The sequence below is a fragment of the Suricata suricatta genome, chromosome 5 (genome assembly GCF_006229205.1).
Source record: "Suricata suricatta isolate VVHF042 chromosome 5, meerkat_22Aug2017_6uvM2_HiC, whole genome shotgun sequence".
Classification (NCBI taxonomy): domain Eukaryota; kingdom Metazoa; phylum Chordata; class Mammalia; order Carnivora; family Herpestidae; genus Suricata; species Suricata suricatta.
Window position 1 is genome coordinate 87,595,674 of NC_043704.1, and position 5,162 is coordinate 87,600,835.

Genomic DNA, 5,162 nt, shown 5'->3' on the forward strand with positions numbered 1-5,162 from the left:
TCAGGTGATAGACGTTTAGGCTCTAAAATGATTTTTTAAATGACAGTGTAATGCATACATATATTCTTACTGGGCACAATCCATACACTGCGAGGTATATGTACTAAATGTGGACATCGTTTTCACATCACTTCTTTCCCCTAATATCCAGTCCTGGTAACTTCTCCAGTAGGGACCAGTTTTCAGAACTGTTAAATACATGTTCATATATGTATGTATGTATAGATTTCATATTTTAAAAACATATCTATGTTTTGTGTTTAGGTTGTTTTTTATGTGTTGTAACACTACATTCAGACCCCCTCCTTTTTATAGTAGTTGAATAATATTTAAATTTGTATCTGCCATCTCATTCTGCTTTCTTTTTACCCAGTTTCCAACAACTTAGTTATTCTGGTCCCCAACTTTTTATATAAGTAAACAGGCTGAAAAAACTATTTGGAGTATGATATTGCTAATTTCAAAGAAGTCTGATATGTTTCATTCTAGTGTATCTTTGCATCATGGATAAACATAAAGTTATTGAGATATAATAATAATAATAATAAAGGAAATTTCCTTCTACTCACCATACTGATTTGATTTTTTCTTTGGAGGAATATGGTACTTTTCTTCACAATGTGGATTTTGCTCAAAGGTCTGCTTTTTCTTGGCTACATGACATTTCTGCTCATCCCTCATTTTACCTCTATGGTGTGATGCTGCAGTTTATTTTACAGCTTAGGAAACTAAGAACCAGAGAGAATGAATAACAGTCAAAGGCATGGTGCTCTTTAGTGCTAGAACCAGAAATGAATCCCATCTATGTGCTGGCTCCTGTCTCACTCCCCTTCCTATAACATCACACATTATTAATGGGAAGTCTATGTAAATGCTTTAACTTTATTGGTAAATCTACCCTCCTTTCTCTTCACATTTCATATCCTATTTCCAGTCACATTTGTTTAGCTGAGAAGTTGGACGTGCTATGTGTCCTTGGCAGAGACCTCTGAGAAAAGCTCATTTATCCTTGTATTTTATTTAGAGTAACTTCTTCTGGAAGAATCTGGGATTTGGATATGTTCAATAAATCCCAGTTAACAAAAAGTTAGATATTATGACCGTTAGGGAAAAAAACTCAAACCCAACTCCTTGTTTTATAAATTAATTTAAAAACACGTATTATGAATACATTTGCTCCACCCTCATTAATGCTGATACGTGTTAAAATGTATGTGTATGTGACATCTCAGAAACTAGAGCCAAGAAAGACCAATCAATTCACTTGAAAAATCTCATGTTAATAGTTAATAGGACTGGAGCCCAAGTGTCCTGACTTAAAGTCCAGTGCTAAACACCCATGTGACTTGCCAGGGTGTTATTCTGTGTAGTAATAAAATATAAACTAGTTCGACCTACTTATAGTATGTGCTAAGCTTCATTCATTATCTCTGTGGCTTATAGAAAAATACAGTATTATTTTGACATGCCTAATGCATTTATACCTTTTAAAACTTAAGATTTGTGTAAAGTTTGTTTTCAAATTTCTGATCACACATGAAGAGCAACATTTTGGGGTCTTGAGTGATTTGCAGATTTCTCTCTGTTTTCTCTTCTCATTCAAAAATAATTTTTAAGATCACAGTATGTGTATTCCTGAAACTAGCATTTGTATTCAAGTTCAGTCAGTCTTACTGTCAACACTTTGTGACCGGTCCTGTTACATTCTGTGGAATGCTTGAGGTTGCATTCTAATCCTTAACATACGAATGTGTTCTAACTGGGCCGTTCAAGGATATTGTTGTTTTGAATGAAAAGTGTAGCATATGTTTAGCGCAGTACTAGACACCTTCATCTCTTGCTCAGGGGCAGCATTTAGTGACCACGTGTTTTCATTAGCATATGGGAAAGGAAGTGGATTTGCCGTGAGATGCCCTGGGTTTGCACGCCCTCCTATTCCTGGCTCTCTCAAATTCTTGGCTTATGTATCTTAAAAATGGGGCAAGAATATCCATTTCCTCAGGACTGTTTTAAGATTTAATTGAAATAATGCCTGTGAAAGTTCCTTGGCACATATAGCAAGTTTAATAACGCTAATTTCCTTTCCAGTTTACTTAATGTTTGCTACTTCCAAAACCATTCTTTCCCAATAATGTAATAACTGGCTTTGACAGCAGTAACAGAGCCATACACGGCATCCATGCTCCTTCCCTGAAGACCAGCTTTCTTCATTAGTATCCGAGCCTGGCAAATCAAAATCCTTTCTAAAATCTTCTAAGTGACTTCAAAATCCCCGGGTGCATTAGTCTGGATCACTTGAGTGTATCTTGCACATTTAATTAAACCTGTTATTTCTGGAAACAAAAACAAAACATTTAAGAAGGAATGGCTGAGAGAAACCGTTCCTTTCCAGTAGTGCAACATGTGGATGGTTTAAGGATCTTCTAAAGCTGTGCTTTATTTTAATTGGTTTCTGAATCCGCTCATTTTCTGGCTGCGCCTCTATTTCCCTCATCTACCATTGCCTTTTGCTACTTCTCTTTGGGGATATCTGTTATCCTTAAAAGGGGGACTAGATAGGAATTAACTTGGTTTTGACCATATCCATTTATCCACTTGAAGATCACTGTGGCAAACTATGAAAAATGTGCTAGATTTGAAAAATGACAAAGCTCCCAGGATTGAAAAGGTGCTATCCTCTCACCGGAATCTATTTGTGCTGTTGTTCTTGGCAGCTAGAGCTGGATTCTTCAAAAGGAGATGCAGATTCTATTTCTCTTTATCTTTCCTATCCTGAAAATTATGTCTTGCTTCTGCATTGGGAAGGTTTTGGATCAAAAGTCCTTTCCTATTTGCACTGTAAATAAAAAACACAACCCCATTGTAAATTGCGTTAACATCTTTTCGACCATCTAAGCCTCACGAGGAAAGATAATGCTGACTATTATGTGTACATTGTAAGTGCTGTGCACAGGTGTGTTTATAAGGAGGCTGCATGTTTGATCTCTTCCGTACCTTAGTCCTTCCCTAAGCATTATTATTGGCATGTAGAAAATGGAATCTGCCTAATCTGTTCCAATTGAGTTAAACTCAACTAAAGTATTTCACTTTGAATTTTAATTGGATCAGTACTTTTGTCTTAGTAATAAAAATTTAGCTACTTATGTTTCCCATCCTCTTGTGTTACCTCCTTCATGCTCCAGGAGGATACCTTTGTTCACTTTGGACAAATACAATGCCAAATGGTGCTCTTCTTGAAACCCATGGTTTCCCAAACATCAGGAGACACAAGTCCATCTCCCCTAAGAATCCTTTCATGTTCCACTCCCATGATGACAGGAGTTCCATGGAATCCTTCTACATGGTTTGGGATAGAGCAGAATAAGGAAATTGAGGCATTCACACTGGACAGTCAGCTCTATTACAGAAATGGCCTTTCGTTATCTGAGCGATCTCTTATATCTAGACTGGAGATAGATATGGTTTCAAGGTCACAATATTGTGTTTTGACTACTTCTCAGCAAGTCCTTCATAGAAGATCCATCTCTCCGCTAGAATGTGTGGATTTTGTCATCCATTGCTATCAACTTTAGAGGTTAGGAAAAGTTCCATTAACATTTTATAGGTCACGTATAACTTTGATAAGATAAAAACTTAACCTAAGAGATAAATCTATGAAGAGTAAAAAAACAAGGATTGTAGACTTTGGTAGAAATTTCCATTGTGGTACAACAATGAGACTGGCTCTAGAGTATTTTTCCCTTTTGCTTTGATTAAAAGTGCAATTTCACATGAAATAGTGTGATATTTCATCTCCCGTTTCCAGGGAGGCTCTCTGGAGACAGTCATTAGCCAGTGTGGTCAGGCGAACCAGCAGCTTCCCTGATTAGTTTCTCCTGCTGTGCAGTATAGACAAAACCTCAATCATAAGACATTCCAGAGAGCTTGAGTGTCCCTACTCCAACTGTGCTACCTAGAGAACTGTCAAGTGTCTGTAAATATTTTACAGTTCCTTAGGAAAAAGTATTAGCCTTCTGAAAAACAGTAGAGTTAGATCGTCCCTGCATCCAGCCCTGGTTCTTGGTGGATTTGCTTTGCTTTCAGTCATGTCATCTTTTTGATGCATCTCATGTCTGTAGCTCCTTCTTACCTCTCTATGTGGCTTAGGCTAAAGAGTATTTTTCTCATGGGGCACCTGGGTGGCTCAGTCAGTTAAGCTTCCTACTTAGGCTCAGATCATGATCTCACAGTTCATGGGTTCGAGCCTGATATCAGGCTCTGGGCTGACAGCTCGGAGGCTGGAACTTGCTTTTGATTCTGTGTCTCCCTGTCCCTCTGCCCCTCCCCCACTTGTGCTCTGTAACTCACTCTCTTAAAATAAATAAATAAACATTAGGGTGCCTGGGTGGCTCAGTTGGTTAAACTTCTGACTTCGGCTCAGGCCATGATCTTGCTGTTAGTGAGTTCGAGCCCACGTTGGGCTCTGTGCTGACAGTTTAGAGCCTGAAGAATGCTTCATATTCTGTGTCTCCTTCTCTCTGTGCCCTTCCCCTGCTCACACTCTGTCTCTCTGTCTCTCAAAAATAAATAAACATAAAAAATAAAAATAAAATAAATTGATAAGCATTAAAAACAATTTTAATGAAAAAGCATTTTTCTTTTGATACTTTATCTCTTTCCTAAAATGAGCAGAAAAATCACTGATTACCCTTGATTGACTCATTCATGAACTTGGTTGGGACTAAAAAGCCAGACTGCTGGACAGGAGAAATAAGCCTGAATATGCAACAGGAGATGGGGGGGAGGGCCCATCTGTTAGTCCTCACAATTTTCAGAGTTGATCATCCTCATTTTACATTCCCCCTCCCATCTTTAGCTCCCACTGCTAAAGTGAAAAAACAAACTTGGTCATCATTACATTAATTTCAAGTTCATTCCACTCATCTTGCCACTTTTACATTTTTTGTCCCATTTTCTCTCCCAGATGGTGGGTTTGCATCTTCTGAGAAGAATGACTAGTAACTTTAGAGCCTTAACGTTGTGCATCCACCAAATAGAGCTATCTGTAAATACATTGTTTGTTTTGAACAAACCTTCTGTTCTGGTTCTATTTGATTAACAAGAATAATCAAACATCTAAATAAAAATCATTGTCTGTTACCACTGGAGAGTGTCCAACGAGT